This window comes from Pagrus pagrus, assembly GCF_965226575.1.
Source record: "Pagrus pagrus genome assembly, chromosome: 2".
Classification (NCBI taxonomy): Eukaryota; Metazoa; Chordata; class Actinopteri; order Spariformes; family Sparidae; genus Pagrus; species Pagrus pagrus.
The window spans coordinates 30,130,447-30,148,420 of NC_140186.1; the positions used below are offsets into that span (position 1 = coordinate 30,130,447).

Below are 17,974 nucleotides of genomic sequence, written 5' to 3' on the forward strand. Positions count from 1 at the left end.
GGCGTAATGCATTAAAAAGTAATAAGCCTGTAAGTGGCCAGTGAGCAGCACCTTGACCTTGAACACAAGTTTTTCTGGGGTCAGTAAAGGGGCCCATCTTGTCTCAAAACCCCCCTATTTGCTGCTATAGCATCAGCAGAAACAACAGTGATGAGCTGCAGAAAAATCATGTCAACATATGAATTCACACATGCGCACATGCACACACAGCCACATGTACACACACACACACTTAGGTGAAGATGGTGGATGCTTCCCACCCCCTGTTGCGTCCGGAGCGATGTTCCTGGAGTGGGGACAGCGAGAGGGCGTCCCGCAGTGCTGTTTGAGCGTCCTTGCCAGCGCCAGACAACTTCACTATCCCTGCCCTAGCAGGGGGCGATAATCACATCAAGCTCTCCTGACAAGAGGCATTGAATTCAGCTCCGGTCCCCTTAAGAGTCTGGCATCCAGCAGTCTCTCCTGAACATGCTGCTGACGTTACAATGAGAAGGTTTGTGTTTTCATTTTTTCACTCCGTGGCATCGCTCTTCTTTTTTTTTTTTCTTTTTTCTTTTTCGCCGCCGCCTCCGAAATGTATTGGGGAACGATTTGGGATTCCATGTCACCGGGGTGAAAATCTGAATTGGCAGAATCGAGTGTTACCGCCATTGCCCTGTGAGAAGAGTTATTGTATTGGTTCTTTCTGTTTTTCATGGTGAATTCTACACAATATCTAGCTTTTGTTAGTCCGTTATCTGAGGAATATTTTTGAAAAGTTTTCATGAGAAATCGATTTTATATGAATGCCATTTAGAATTTCTACAGATTATATCTGTGCGATAGTCGCCATCAACATGGTCAAGGCACTGTCAGTGACTTTACACACAGAATAAAAGACCAAGGACTTACACACTATCAATACGTTGACATGGCTTTATACTCAAGCTCTAACCCATGCTGGGCGGTGGTCAGAATAAAAAGGATGCTATCGCTTTAAGAGGTCCATGTCTTCCTTCAAACCACACTCGATCAATTTTCGCCGGCTCCTCTGGTTAGCAGCAGTATTATGATTTTTTTTTTCAGTGTCAGCTTTTGTGTTTCCCTACTTGTCCTTCCATGTAATAGTTTGTGAGAATCTGCTGACTAGTATCCCGTATCACACACTGCCCTTTCAAGGGTTGTTTACGTTTTGTGAATACCCAATACTCTTTACTATGGCTATTTTTGGAAAACGCTATCCACTGATCAAGACTTAGAATACCAAGGACTAAGCGGGGGCATCCTTTTTTCTTCCGAAATCCACCAAAACAGATGAGAACCACACTGGACTGTTTTAAGCAGCTTTGTGGGCCCGCAGAGCTCCTCTGCTACCCGGGGAGCCTGGCTTCCAGCAGCTATACCCCATTCATCACCTGCTTTCAATGGCCACCACCAAGCCGCCTCCGGCTAGAAGGCCAGGTAGGGTGCCGGGTGGTGCACAATGTTTGGGGGATTAGCAATCAAAGGATTGCGGAGGCTAGGGCCCTCCGTCCCAGCCCGCCATTCACTCCTAGCAGGGGAGGAGAGCTCCAGCAGTGGCCAAGGTCAACGTCTCTAGCTCGGCAGGAGGTAACTGGGAAAGAACCCTGGGAACCAGCCGCCTGCTCTGGGCTAATCGCGGGCTAGCAGGCTAGCAGCACAGCAGGTGTCTCACCCGCCAAACATTCATCTGTTTGTGCGGCTGATAGCATGGCTGACAACAAGATAATGCCTTGCTTTTACTTTCCTCTCACTTTCCCCCTCTTTTCTTTCTTTTTTCCATCTTTTGTTGATCCCTTTTGCTCTGTTCCAGCCTCATTCTGTGGGATTTGCTTTCTTTCTTTGAACTAAACTGTATGTTGAGTTAGCAGAACGATAAGCTCGAACAATAGTCTTTTTAGTCTTCAGTCTTTAACTTGTCCTCAGACTTTCATGGGAAGGATGTGGGTGAGAAGTGTTGGGGTACAATGACAAAGGCCATTTGAGGATAGAGAGTGAAATGTCTTTCTCAAAAGTTTCTCTCAAGTTTCCAAACTGCAGTCCCCTTTGTAAAAATCTTTTTTCTTTTTTGTGGATGAAAGAAGATTATGCAGTATTCGTTTCAGATATTTGAAGAACAAACTTTTTTGTAAGAGTAAGAAGTCTCTTTGTATCTGCTATCGGAATCCTGAATCTCATGTGACGGAGTAGTGATTATGGCCATCGTTTTAAGCTGATTTGGTATCCCGTGGTGCGAGACATTGGGCTGAGAAACCCTGATGGGACAGCTGGTTGGAGACTCACAGATTGTGGCAGAGTGGCCCATATATTCTCCGAGATCGCTAACTGAACAGATTAGCTTAGCCCGCTAGGACTGACGAGAGGGAAGCGAGCAGTGAGGTAACGATGATGTAAAATGAATCGTTGTCGTGTTCCAGTCGGAGGCAAGAATGCAACCATGCTCCGCCACCCCACCCTCCCACAAACACACCCCTGTTGGGATATTGGCAAGTTGTCATGACGACAGGGATGTTCTCCTGATGAAGTCTCGCTTAGCGCTGTCCAATCAGATCGTGGAGCTACAACCGCAGCGTGAACAGGGGAGGACGCACCTATTCCAGTTGCACAATGCTGAGAAAGGACAGGCGAAACCCTGGACCACCAACGGGAAATTGGCAATCCGGGGGAGGCTGTCAATGGGCTGCCATGGTTCGACAATACACAAACAGCGGGGGTCGTGGATACAGGGGCTGCCAGGTAGGGGGTCTCCGTCATGTCTGATGCTGTAAGAGCCGCAATTCTTTGCTGCTATCAATACAAAGTAATAATGCATTATTTATCTTCGCTGTTGGCACGCAGTTATTGAACATTGTCATTAATATAGCTTATATGGTGTTTTCGGGATGTTGTTTGAAGCTATCGGTCAATTCAGGTGCACTTTACCAAATTGGCAAATCACTCCTGCAGGTGGTTTTTACTAATGGGCAACAGTCGCAAGAACCCCAACGAAAAGCATGGGAAATAATGTGAAAAGAGGGGAAATGTCATGTAGCATTAACTTAAATGTAATTTTGTATTCATTTCACTGCGGGATGTGGACCAGGAGTAGAAGGGGCTGATACACAGAAACTGCAGGTAGCAAAGTGAATGAAAAACTCTCCCGGTGTTAGTTTGATTCAGGCCTTTTATTTCAAACCCAGGGGAGGATTTTTCTTTTCTTTTTGCTGCTGGCTGACCAAAGGAGAAGCCGTGGCTGTTTGTAGCTCCATGAAAGATGGAGGGCTTGGTGGGGGTGCACTCTGGTTTTTTTCCAAGCACTGCAGGTAGCCATTATGGTCAGCGTACTCTTAAGCTTATTATTTCAAGCCATCAATTTGTAGCTGTCTACGATTAATACTATCTTTTTCTGCTGGCCTGTTCATTAGGTGATTATAATTTGCATTTATGTTATAGTAGTTGATTTGAGCACCAAACCTTTTCTTACCCTTTCTTACCCCTCCCCTGCTCACTCCAGTCCCTCTATCATGGGGTCTCTGTGGGACGCCATTCGACAGACTGACCCCCAGTAGTGGCTGTGTTTGACTCTTCAAACTTGAGAATCAAATGCAGGTTGTCAGCATGGCAAAACCACCTTTATTAGCTCCTGGCTGGATATCAGCATGTTTTTTTTCTTTTGAAATGTTCTCTTTAGTTGAACAATTTTGCAAATGATGGCTCCACTGTGAGATGATCAGCCCAGTGAGCTGGTTTTAGGGTCATTGTGTTGTTCAAAAGACTGGCGAACCAATAGTTTTGTCATTTTGAGGCAAGGTCTATTTGGTAATGTAAAACTTCAACAAAAAATATTGCCCATGTTTTTGTCTCATACCAGTTTATTTAATTGTGTTTGGGTAATTTACAACAGGCTGTTGGTTACAACAATGCAGAGACATTTCAATCTGTGGTGAGTTTTGACCTCACTGACAGTGAGCACAACTGACTAAATGTTTTATGCAATGTTGTTTATTATGTTGTGGATTGATACTTCAGCCACTATCAATGGGATAAAGCATGAAGCACATAAAGGTTTTAAGGTATTTTATGGAATAATAGCAAGCTATATTCTACTTTTACATGGCCAAAAAGTCCTCTTTTCTGATTCCTTAGGTTAAGGAGTGAATTCAGAGTTGTCAGAGTCTGGAAGTTGGCTCAGGTCACAGCCTTTAAGTAAGACAAAGACAGGCTGTCACTTTTTCCACCGCCTCAGCATTTTTAATCCAAGAAGTGAACATACTCTCACCTTACATTAAAGAACTCTACACGATGTGTGATATTGGAGCCATTTTGCCTGAGCAGGTACTGTATGTTTCAGCTGAATAATGGGAAACTGGATTTAGGCAAAGATACCAAGAACAGCTCATCAATGCAACCTGATTGCTGGACTATTAAATAATTTGCAACGACAATCAGCATTACAGCTTTACTTGTTTAACCTTCATGCAACCCCAAGTCAACTACAATCCAAGCTGATGGCAACCAAAGTGAAAATAGTTGAATGACCTTCTGACTGTAACCATAGTCCAAATGGACTTACTATACTATATTTTTTCACCCATGCTTAACATCTACCCTAGGGTTAGGGTTAGCCTGACTTCATGGACTGAAGCATCTCAATGGGTGTGTATGTCATTTTGCTCACAAAACCAGTCACTCACATGAGAAACCAGCTAACCAATGAAAAGTTGCTTATTCACGGTCAATTCCAAGTTGGAGGGAAGGGGTTTTCCCATTTCTTTGAAAGTACACACCACAAATGTTTTAGAGAGTCTGCGGACAATGATGTCAGATTGTTGCAGGGTGAGAGGGTTTGTAGCAGGAAAACCGCTGAAGTGAGATGATTGCTGTTCTTGTGATGCAGATTAGTAACATTTTGGCGACTAGGGTCAGATGTGGTGAGCTCTGCGCCATCCTGTTTACTTTCTGACCTTGAGGTTCGGGACGATGTGAAGAGCATTGTGTTCGCTGTGAATGGTGGAGTTTGAACACGAGTGATGTGTTGTGAGGAAACAATTAGAGATGTGTTTACATGCAGGATTAAGCCTCTCTTACAAATGTCTTAAGCATTTATTAGATTCTTGTTTTTGTCTTTTCAACGCCTTTTTCGAGATCCAAAGTGCGACGAAAGCTGGTTTGATGAAGACGTCAAAGAAGCCTCAAAGGCCCCTGGGAAACCCAACACTACCTGCTGGATTTCATTTATATCATCATGCAATCAACTGTCGTCCAGATAAATCACAAATTTGAAACATCCTAAGAAACAGCCACAATAAGATGATGTATCAAGGGCTGAAATCAATCTCCAGAGACACATGTGTCACTGAATGTCATCTTGAGGTTGACTGGACCACCCAGAGGTTGCCCATTAAAAGCCATGCGGTTTTCATTGAAGAAGTTCCAGGGTTGCACCCCCAAAGGCCGTTCCCCCTGCCCACCAACCCCACAGATCCAGATCCTGTGATCTACGACTGGGGTCCCCTTCCGCAAATTACTGCATTTGAAAAGAACCCGAGCATGGACGAAAAAGAAACAAGGCCCCCAGACTGCTCCAGAGGAAAATGTCATTCCTCACAGTTAGCTTGCATTCCTAAGAGGAAGTAACCAGAACTAGAACAAACCATCTGATGACAGTCATACAGCAGACACTTCACTGTTCACTCACACCCCGGCCTGGAAACGTCTATTATGACCACGTGAAGATGGGGGAAGTAGTGGGTGCAAATTAATTGCCCATCAGTTGTCAGTGCAGTGCAGGAAAACTAGCACTCTCTGAGAAGCTGTCAGCCAAGGACAATGAATGCATCCCATTTCTTTCCCACCTTGTTCCATCTGATTTAATAGAGAGAGACGTGGACCACAGACAGAGCTGTGATAGCGCATACAGCAGCGATGTGGTCAGGTTGTAAACACACAGACAAGAAGAGGAAGAGCGGGATTACAAACAGGTTTGATCTCCCCCGGGCTGTCCAGACCGGCTGACAGGGGAGGAGGGGAAAGGGGGTGGAGCGGTGATTTGTGCTCCTTTTATTCACTCCTCTCCCGTCAACTACCTCTCTCTTGCCGGCAGCGTTGTCATTTGGGCTGTCCGGATACAACTGAAGGTCCGGCATTGAAAGAAGCACTACAATGAAGCAGGAGACAGACAAACAGGCAGACAAATGCACCTGGAGGCTGAAGTCTCGGAAAGCAGCTGAGACCCACCAATTTGTTAACAGCACAATTTTCAATAGAGTCATATTGTTACCACCCCTCCCTATCTCAATCTCTCTCTCTGTCTCTCTCCCTCCATTGTTCATTATTTTGAAAGCACTGAAAGAGAAGCGGCATTAATTTCTTCATCCAGAATGGTCAAAGGAGAGCCCAAACTACCTTTAATGCCCAACAAATCAAATTGAATTCCTTATTATCGTTTCTTGTTTCACATGAATCAAAAGCTTGTTTTAATTCCAGTGAAATTGAGTTTCATTTATCTTTATCCAGCTGTAATATTATCCTCTTTGTTCATATCCTATTGGTCTAGGGACGCCTAGGAATAGGCAGATCATGAGATAATGATGGTGGGCCTTTCTTCCAATGATGAGGCCCAATGTGAGGATGACACGGTCTAAAGATGAAGAACCGTCCTCCCCAGCCAATTTAGACGGGAGAATTAAAGGTCTAGCATAGCTAGAAAGTGAATCACGTCCTTCAAGTTAATGTGTGACATCGAATATCATTTGTGGCTGAAAGGCAGATGTCTCTTCTAAAAAGAGTAATTGTACATCTGCAGGAGGAATGTGACCTATCAGTCGAATCTCATCTCCTTTAAAGAATTAGTGTGAAAAAAGGAGGATTTTGCGGTGTAGTGTGATTTAAATCCATATTCATTATTGTCTGGAGTTATGCTGTGAAACAATTTTAATGATTTACTTTATCTAGTTTTCAGCTCTCCACCTCGCGTGAATCGCTGTAGAATAATCTAATTACTCTTTAAATATTCTCAGTGTTTGAATATTTAATGACTCCAATTCATGGATTCCCAAAACACATGTACGGTTTAATGCACCAACAGCCTAATATTCAGATGATAAAAGACCCAATATATTGTATATTATGTATGTTTTTAATTAGATCTCTAGATAGACGATTCTATAACTCCTAACTACAGTAGTTATGATAACATCACCACAAAAGCCATCCTGTAATGTAGTAGAACATATCTTACTGAACTTTTACTGTACACATGTACCATGTGTTTGTGTTGTACAAGCAGCCAGTGTGAAAAGCAAATCTGGCGCTTATGAAAGTCCGAGCCCATGATGGGTTTATGTATGTGAGCGGCCATGATGGATCTCAGCAGAAAGAGTTGTAGGAAATGACAAATGATATTGTCCTGCCCGTCAGACTCATAGAAATACACACACACAAGCATGCACATGCTCACATCAAATGGAGCTGGAACATCTGTCAGACACCGGACCAGTGGTTTAGTTAAAAGATGAGGAGGGGTCTGGTGAACGCTCTGCTATTCATTTATCTCGCATTGCTGCCCATTGGTTTTAATTATGGTTGGCTCTTTCAAGTTAGAAATAGGCATGCTTCAAAAACAGAGCTGTCCTTTTTGTGTTTTACCATTGTTTCTGTGGGACTTTGCACATGGGGACCAAAGGGTATGTCTGTGTGTGTGTGTGTGTGTGTGTGTGTGTGTGTGAGAAAGAGAGAGAGATCTCTATGTGTGCTTATTCCTTCAGTCCGCCTTCCTGTTCATCCATCTGTCTATTTGCATATGTGCTCACAGTTTTGTAATTGATGAGCATTTTTGGTGTGTTTCTCCTGCGTCTGTGTGCACATTAGCGTGTGCTTTGCCGTGTGCTTTGCCATGTATGTGCAGAATTGCTCTGCCTTATTTTCCCGGCACAGCTGCAATTGGACTGGATTGATGTGTAACCCAAGCCGGCACTTTAAAGGGCGAGAGGCCTGGACAGACGTGGTCTTGCTAGTATACCAGATGGGGCTTTATGATGAAAAGAGCATAATCCCCATCCAGGCATCACTTCCATCGCTTGTGCACTACAAAGCCATTCACAGCTTTTTTTTATTGCAAGAAATAATCTCTTTTTTTTCCACAGTCCCAAACACAGCACAGTTTTTTTTTTTTTTTTTTTTTTTTACACATTTCTCTCGTCCTTCTCTTGCTTTCTCTCCATTTCTATCTTTATCTTCCCCTCTTCACACCCCTCTGTTTCTTCATCCCTCCGTATCTCCCTCATCTCCCTCTTTGCCCCCCACTCACCCACTCTCCCTTTGCTCTTGAAGACTTGCAAATGTGGCATTAGCTAATATTCAGAGAGCCAGGCAAGCGATCCCTTTTTATCCGCCAGGGCCCTACTGATTGAGCTACAGTGTGTGCATTGGAAATGAGTGCTGCGCCGGGGCTGGCAAGCCCCATGCCTCTGATTGGTATTCAATATACATGTCACTGCAGGACATGCTAGTTTGGGGCTACGGGTTTACTCTCTCTCTCTCTCTCCCTCTCTTGCTCTGTGTCTCCCTCTCTCATCCTCTCCTAATTCCAGTCATAGAAAATGCCTTTCTTTGCCTCTGTCACTTACACAGAAGACAGCAAATTGGACACAGGGGCAATTAATAGGCCGGGCCAGGCTTGTACTGGCAATGTGGTTGACATATTTTTTTTGGTTGGTGTTGTATTAAGTAGCGTGGCTTTGAGAGAGTCCACTACATCTGGATGTATCCCCTCCCCTCACTGCCTGGTAAAAGGGCTACAGTATGTTTTATAGATGACTTTATTGAAAACATGGGCGCTTTACACAAAATGTAGGCCTCTCTTTAATTTCACACCCCTCCCCCACTATGCTTAGTTCATATATTGCTCTCTCACACAGTTCCAGTTGTAAATATAGTAATCAAACATGGTAATTGCAATTCCGATGGCACACTCTTGCATATTATCCCTCCATAAGATAGTTTCTATTTAAGTGTTCGCCACAGTGTATATCTCTGTCCTACCCTCTGAAGTCCTCTTCTCTTGCTACACTAAGTAATTCAGTTTTTTTATCATAAAGTACATACAGCTGGTCCTCCCTCATTCTTTCTCCTGCCTGTTTTCCTCGTTCTTAGAGCTTCACTGCGAGCACCAGGGGAACAGAGGATTTCTTTCTGTCTTAGACTTACATCACGCTTGCACAATATGTCAGGGATTGGACTTGCATTTACATGAGGTGTGGCGTGCATGAAAACTGACATCGCAGAAGTGGTGTGTGGCTTAAGCGCAACTTAGCTGTGATATCCCCACTGGGGCTCGAGCGGTGACGTACGCCGGGGCACCTGTGCATCAGCGGCGGATTTGCTACTGTGATTTCAAGGAAACAGTAATCGCATTCAGGGAGAGAGAGTCGAGAGAGGAAAATAAGCGTCATACGCAAATGCAAACTCCGCATTTAAAGCATCCAAATAGTAAACTGCAAAAAATAAAGGGGAATAACCTGTTTTCAGTCACTGCACATCAGAGAAATTCTTTATGAGGAGATATTCATGTGATTAGGGAACACTGTGTCTTAGTTTTTGGGCCAGCAGACTGTTGAACACATGGATCTGTTTCCACTCCAAATTTCCTTTTCTATTCTTCCTTTAGGAGAGAGAAAAGAGAGAGTGGGGTGGTGTTGGTGGTTGTGGTGAGTCAATACTCCACTCCAGCCCAAGACACAATCAGTCCTCTCCTGCTGAAATCTAAGGCCCTATCTGCCGGTTCCTTCTCTTGGGCCCCGTTCCAGGTTTGCCTTGGCCCTCGTCCAGGTGTGGGAAGTGAAGTGTAAACAGTTTACAGATCTGCTGTGGCTGGGGAGGGCTAAGGGCTTTAGCTGGGAGGAATGTAACCTGAACACCACTTCACAGGGAGGCAGCACTGTGAGATGGAGCATTCATGCATATTGTGTCAGGGCCTAACAGGAAACTGACCCAGCAGTTCAAGGGAGAGCCGGCTGGTGAGAATGCCTGCTGACGTCAGTGATCATGTGGGGGGTTTCTGGCAGAGGCAAGGAGGCCGCTTGGCTTTTACCCCACAAGGCATCACTCCTGATACTTTACAGTTTATTCTAGCAGGTTTCACAACATCAAATACGTAAGCATGTACTGTACGAGCTGCTCGATGTAGAGTGTAGACTGAGGCACCATGCATGATGCAAGCCCATCTTACTAAGCAGCTAACTATGCTGCGGATTATGATGGAACGTGAATAGTCACAAAATCACTTTTCTGGCGCGTTATCTCCTTCCTCTCTCATTAACCAATTAAGTGCTACCAGCAGTAGCACTTGCTATGAGTGGCTAACATCATACACAAAGACCACAGAAATGTGTTGATTTAAGAGTGTTTAGGTCTGTTAGTTGAATTTCAGCAACCTCAGTATCGGAACTCATTGACTATTGTCCAGCGATGCTTTCAATGTAGCCAGCTGATAGAGGGAGAACAGACACTTTTGTGCGTCAGTCATACAGTAATATAGTCTGATTAGCAACTTGATACATGACAGTTTGTGTTGTAATGAGACATTTCAGCCAATCTCTGTAAACAGATGTTTGTATATTAATGCAGATAAATCAAAAAAGGCTAATATAAAAAAAAAAAACCTACTTCTCCAATTCAGCCAATGTGTTCAAATGTGTTTACTCTACACACAGACTGTTTACCTTCATGCAAGCAAAGCCTGCTCAAACATGATTGGTCAGTACTACTCGGACTACAAACTGTCTTCATATGCAGACATCTGTTTATAGAGATTTAAGCGACCTGCACAGTTGTGTCAGTGTCTTCCAGTTTGGTCACCATTTTTGTATCAATTTCTCTCCTGCTGTTTTTATTGGATGTAGCTAGGCAGCTAGCTCGCTATGAAGAAAGATGACATATCTGTTCTTAATCCTGCACACAAAGCTCTGATTAGTCAACTGTTTCTACAACTGGCTGAAAAGCCGGCAGTGGGCACAGCACCAGACTTCTATGAAATGCTAAACAAATTAGAGATGTGGGCGGCAATTCAGAGGTCTGGAACCAGTCCAGGCAAGTGGTATTAGCAGGCTGACTTGGCCTGAAAATATGGTGTACATTTTTATTTGAATGTGGCTTATTCAAGTGAGATTCTGTGTGTACATCCCAAAAAAGTAGCTACTGTATGTTTTAAGGTGATATCACCTGCAGTGTGAACACATACGCACACACATACCACTGGTGTATTCATCATGCATGTTTAAATCACCTGGTGCCTCATGATGTGGACGTGCTCTTTCTGTTGTGTGAGAATGAATGCAGCTGAGCCTGCTGCTGCTGTAGCACTAAAACTCAGTGCAGGAAAATGAGGTGCTGGCAACAAAGAGCTTTGAGGAAGTAGACACGTATCTCCAAGGACACATACCACCCAGCAGATCAAAGGACCTAGAGGACGTGTTTGATGGGGAAACCACACTGGTTTTCAAAGCATTGTAGTCCTGCATCTCACTAGCCCACCAAGGCCCATGATAGAAATTCTAATACGTCCGCCTGTCAGTTAATTGAAGCCCCATCCTGTCCCCTGGGGGACAGCAGGCTAGTCTTTGGAGAGCATCGTTGTCCTGCTGCATGCTCGCCATTAATTATCATCCCTCAATCGCCTCCTCAATAACGCCGTTTATTGTCTGAGTGTGTTTTTGTGTCTTGTCACCAATCTCTTGTCTTGGGAGAAGACACTGATGTTTGACAGAGAAGGAGATCACAGTTATCCACATATTCACTCATATCTTATCATTCTACCTTTGGGGATGTTTTGTGTTCGCTGCGGAGATGTTTGCTTGTCAGTGTTGTTGCATTTGATCTTGGGAGGGGGGGCCTTCAGAGTCTGTACCTTTGTTAGTCTGCACAACAACAGGATATATGGTAGAGGACATGAGGAGGACATGAGGAGAGATGCAGCTCCATGTTTGAAGGTGATTGTATTTTCCAAAGCAGAATCATCGTATATTTAACTGTAGATATATTAATGCACATACCCTTACACACACACACACACGCACACACGCACACAGAAATCCTGTCATTCCAGATACATGTCCCCTTCCCCCTGAGACAGACAACCTCCCAGACAGACAGGAAGTCAGCGCTGTCTGTGTGTGAAGTTCGCAGAGAGGAGGAAGTGATGAACGATGGCAGCCGATCTGAGCTCAGCGAAGCGTCTGCATATGGCAGATGTGGAGTGCGGCGCGAAGTATACACTTGATCTTTGTGAAAATACACACAGCTCAGCATATCAGGCGTGTATCAGAGTTATCATGACGGGAATCATATCTGACACGCACAAACGCACGTATGTTTTCCAGCTTAACGTGCCAGTTTAGCCAATGAGAGGGATGACGCTGCGTTCTGCTGACAGTCCTGACAAATTGTGTCTTAAATCCCTGATGAATGATATTCAATTGCAGTGATATCATAGCCCGTCTGCAGCTGTGTCAGCCTGGAGCTCTGGTTGGGTGCAGTGTGGATGTATATGATACTCCAGTAATAGACACTGGCTCTTGTTTGGGGTCCAAAGAGCATTTTGGAACCCTTGAACAGATCATCTCCTTCGCCACGGGTCACTGCCAGCATTTCTATAGTTTCCCGCTCTGTCTCCATGACCTCCTATCTCCAGACCAAATGAGGACATCGAAAGGGAAATTGCGTGCATTCCTCCATAATCGTAAGAGGTATTTAAATATGCTCTCTAAATAATTATGTGGTCCAGCCGGGAGCATCCAATGAATTTTTCACAAAAGCACTTTCTGCTATTTACATTCCTAAAATGTAATGTGGTTTACTTATGCAGCTGGACGGCCCGAATCAAAGCATTCATTCCCGGGGACCAAGTGCAGGGAGAAATAGAGGGAGAAAGAGAGAGACAGGAGGGAGGGGGGGTGAGGAGAAAAAGTTCAAAGCGTGTGAGGTCAAGCTTGAGGGTCACTTTCTCAGTGCCTTTTCACTGCCTGTGTGAATACATAACCGGCAATTGACTTTCTAATCGGGAGGGGCCTCATAAAATATGCAGTTTAATAATAACGGTTATCATGGGTCCTTTTTTGTTTCCACCCTGTGTTTTAGTCCAGAAGCATCTAAAGCGAGCTGTGTATTAAATAATGATGGTGCTGCTGCCTGCCTTCCTTTGGCTTGCATGCTTTGCTTCTGAAATACAAAATGACAGCCGACCATTTCCCTCTACCCCTCACTCATAAAAGCCCATCCCTGCTGGATTTTCCTCTGATTGGATCAAAGCTTTGACCTGTGTTGCCAGGTGACCTTCCCTGATCCCACTGGTGCCTCCAGAGGAGGGACCGTTGCCGGGGCACCTGGGAATTACCTCGACAGCAGCGTAGTCGGCGGCTGTCACCGAGCCCTTGTCTTTTTGATGTCACCTCTGACACCGGCCTCTGTAGCGATCGCCAGGGAGATCTGACGCCCTTGCTGGGCTGTGAATAATAGAATATATCTACCTGTCTTGGACCAGCGTTGTCACCTGTGCTCCCCATGATGAAATGTTCCCATGCTTATCTTCAGGGGTGATGTGTTCTTCCTGTCTGTTCCAGGGTACAAAGCGAGGCGTCAATGGCGAACCGCGGGAGAGAGCTGTCGACAGGGTGGCTCAGCTGGCAGTGCCCAGGGCTCCCGTGGGGCCGAGAGCTGCCTGAAGTGGAGAGTCAAGGACGCTGGAGGATGACAAGGGACAGCTGGAGAAGCAGAGGACTCTTCACTCTCAGCAGACACTATGGACGGCAGTCAACAGTGAGAGACACCAATTGATGTTCAGTGTCCTCGCCTTTCCCATTTGTTCAATCACCAAGCCCCCATAGACTCATACAAGTTTGTGTTTGCATTAGATTTGGTTTATGTATGTACAAGTGTACAGTGAGTGCCTCATGTTCTTTTTCATTCCAGCTTCTTACCTTTTTCTTTAATTGTCCATGTTTTCATATAATTGTGATCTGAATACTGATTCCACAGTATTCCCCTTTTCGTGAACCTTTTGCTTTCAATTAGTGCAACCGGTCTCATCAGTGACAGCTCCCCCCTTCTCGTCCTCATGCCGGTGGTTGCTAACAGATCTCTGGCCTGTCAGGCTTACCTCACAAATCTTCAGAAAAGGGGATTCCACCGCGACTCACAACTGTGTAGGAGGTCAGCACTTTAACAAGTCGTTCCCTGTGAATGAGGTTTGAGGGTTTGGCAAGTTGATGCATGGATGGATGGATGCATGGAGTGATAGATAGATGCTGTGAAATTTGTAGAGTTTGACTAACTGTGTGTAGCAGCCATGAGAGGGAGAAAGTTGTGGTTTGGCCCGCCGCATCACCGTTTCCGGAGCTGCTGTCACTCCTCACATTAACCGACCAGAAGGCATGTCGTTGCCAGTTGGCTTATGATGTGACTTTTTATTTGTCTGAGTTGAAATCAAAATACTCACTTGCTGCACTCACATGATTTTAAGGTATATTCAGGAAAGGTTCCCTCACTTTCATGTCGCCCGTAATTAGCAGTAAGTCACAGTTGAATGTACAATAAATCAGAGTACAAGAAATAATGATCATGGCTGTGTGGCTGTGATGGTTTCCATCAAAGCCACTGTCCTCATGGAGCACATGTGTGTGTCAGGCATCATCTGCTGTGGATTATTGTGGTCTCGGAATGTCTGTGGGTTGATCCGGTCCCCACCATTTTGTCACCATATGTCACCGCTTATAGGCTTTTGAATAACTGTATTGATGTGCATAAACCACCAAGTATGAATTTCAGTTAACAAAAAACTCACTGTATTCTGAGACAAAATAAGGACTCATAATATACATTCTTTTGTTGGCCTTAATGGAACAACCCATTCTTCATTACAAAAACATATAACTTGACACCCTACATGCTAACAGTAATACAGAGAGTGATGCTTACGGACCTCAGCACAGGCACCTTGGTCCTGACCGCATCATGTCGTGCCACTAACGAAGGTTAAACTCAAACTTGAGTGTAATATTGTCATTATATAACAGTTACCAACAAAATAAAAAGATATTATCAAAATGTATTCATGTTCTGGGGCAATTCACTCTCAACATAATAAAAACCTTTTTGCTAATGTTATCTCTGTTTTCATGGAAATACATCGGGTCTGACTAATAACTGGATAACAACCAGGTATGTCAGTAAACTCCTGTAATGAAACATCAGCAATTAGCAGCAGTTTCGCGAATCCCTTTCAACATCATAGCCTACGATAAGCATGATTGGCTGGAACGAGGTCGGACAGTCAAAGGTTCAAACATCTTCTGATATCAGTGTCACAAAATGGTCAAGTTATCCTACATTACGGCATATTTCGCATTATGTACAGCGGGCAAAACTATTGTACATCTGGCAACGCTGAGCAGCAATCTAACAGCACCGTGAATTGTATTTATTAAGGACAGTTGATTTAATAAAACCATTAGACCAACTCAATTAATCAGATGAATCACTTGATATAAATATGTTGGAGAGCTCCTGCAAATGCAGTGGTTCAGATCAAATTTGAAGTTGATTTACTAAATGGCAGAGTAATACTCTTACTGATGTGCACGGTGTGCTGTCACGCTGATTTGATCATGTCAAAATGTCTAGTTGACCAATCAGATTTCTTAGTCAGAACTACCATATAAGCCAGGTTCAGTCTCCACTCGATACCAGTGTCTAGAAATAAGATTCAGTGGTCTGCTGTTCTCCTGGTACAGACAACAGGGGAGTCCTTGACTGTTTACTTGGGCAGAGCCGCATTGATGGTGAAGGTGCAATACAGTGTATGACTCTCAGTCTTTCTTTCCTCTTGTTTTTCTTTTCACTCCTCCACCCTCTATCTCCCTTAATTTCTCTTTCTCTGCCCTATGCCTCCACCTACTTCTCCACCCCCTCCACCTCTTTCTGCCTCTCTCTAAGCCGGTTGGAGATGCATTCCTCATTACTTGAATGCACATAGAAATGCTTAGTGCTTTGGCGTCAGCACTTCTTAAAATGGGCTGTTGCCACTGCTGCTCCAGCTGGACCTTCAGCACTTTCCCCCATCCACCCCCCCCAAAAATCCTGGAGCGAGGAGGAGAGATGAGAGTGGGAGGAAAATCCGCTAAATCCACCAAACTCAGGAATGTATTTTCATTAAAACAAGTTTGTTTGAAGGGATTGGGAAGGTGCAGGAGAGAGAGGCAGTATCAGAAGTGATCAGACTCAATAGCTCAATGGCTGCACAGCGCAACTGTACAAGTATTAGAGAAGCAGAGAATGAAGATACATTATATCTGCGGTGCACACATATACGCAGGCTGGAGACTGTTGGAGGCTGTATTTGGCTGCAGGACTTGCTAACAGGAGTTTATCAGTCAGCTAAGGAGTAAGCTCCTGTCTCAAATCCCTGTTTCGGTAGATTGAGGAATATTGTTTCTACGTGTGTGTGTGTTCCCATGTGTGTGAGCCACCTCTACCACAAGCTAAAGCCATCATCCTTCTACATCTCCCATTATCCAGTCCACACACGTCTAGATTTATTTCTTGCCCTGGTCAGTCTCCAGGAGAGGTAATTACTAACCGAGGAAACACAGGACTTCCTGGAAGAAGCTTATCGGAATACACACACTATCCACTGTCTTAAATGTGACTGGCGAGCTGGGACTGACAGCACTGAGCTACATTATCGCCCCCCGATTCCGCTACAGTTGGGTACCTGGTTTTCTCTCTTTATACACACACAAAAAAGGCACGGACATGGTTTATTTTTCTCACCTTAACCGGCCTTTTCCCTTAAAGCTGCACTAGTCAATATTTTGATGTTAACAGGGAGGGAAATAGCTATGTTGACTGTGAAAGGTGCTGCTATAGGGACAAACCCAACTCTACAGTTCCCTTCAGCTCTTTGAAGGTTTTTAGCATCTTTAAGCTCGGCTCGCAACCGTACTGTTCTTCACCGTTCTTAACAACCTTGTTTCCAGCAGCAGCACGTAGCTATTTTCAAGGGGAAAGCCCTGATAAATGCACTGTATGATAACAAGTCAGACGGACAATGATAGCAACTAGCTGGTGAACACAGTGGAGCATTTGGCAGCTAAGTTGCACTTGCCACAAGTGGCCATCACTCTTACTGAGAAGTTCAACAGTGGAACACAACAAGTCATACTGATTTAATTCAAGCAGGTTAGCAAAGCTTATTCGGAGGAACTCTGACTGATGTCAGCTTTGCTGGCTGGCAATTTCAGCCAACATTCTCCTCTCCTTTCGTCAATTGCTTAGCTTTTTCAAAAAATACCTTTCTACACATTATCATGGATCCCACTGGTTTTCTTGCAAGACCCGGCCTATTTCTCCTCTGATTGGCTTGGGGCAATCATTTTCTTATGCTGACAGCTTCATGGTCCTTGTACTCCGTGTTAGATATATCGAATATGTCTTTTAACAGAAGGCAAGAAAAGTGGCAGAGTTCAACTGATGAGCGCCTTCTTCCCATCAAAAACATTTAATACATTTGAGAGTGATGGTTATGACAGTAGTAGTCTGCTGAACAACAAGACGGATGGAGGAAGATCATAAATGTACTTTTTAATCAAACTACAAATGAACAAAGAATTCATTAGCAACAGATAGGTGTTTCCTATCTGTATGTTCAGTGGTTGTCAGGTGTTAATTGGTTGTGTCTGTATTGGTCTTGTGGTTGGTTTGTAAAACAAACAGCCAGCTGCGGAGCTGATACAGCGGATTGTGAGCTGTAGTTTCCCCGGTCAACACACTGACCTCTTCAGGTGTCGCAGCTGTAGTGTCTCTGTGGCAGAGATGCCTGGCAGCAGCCCGCCCTCGGGCACCAAGCCTGTCAGCTTAGCCTAGCCCAGAGACACTCTGGCAGTGAAGAACTGCTCCACAGGAAGAGTAACCCAAAGAAGAGCAGCATCAGAAGACTGGAAAT

At 44.5% G+C, this 17,974-nt stretch overlaps 1 protein-coding gene across 2 annotated transcripts in view; it reads left to right on the forward strand.

The window, feature by feature from the left end:
* The first annotated feature begins 404 nt into the window (after positions 1–404).
* The window catches only part of LOC311273391 (axin-2-like), an 85,646-nt gene continuing 68,076 nt past the window's right edge, over positions 405–17,974 (forward strand). Inside the window, exons 1-2 of one of the 2 annotated variants that reach the window (XM_084380424.1) lie at positions 405–493; positions 13,596–13,791. The gene's annotated coding sequence lies outside the window, so the exon portion shown is untranslated. Of the gene's footprint in view, positions 494–2,569; positions 2,737–13,595; positions 13,792–17,974 lie in introns of those variants that run through there. The other variant, XM_084380425.1, reaches the window with a different exon arrangement.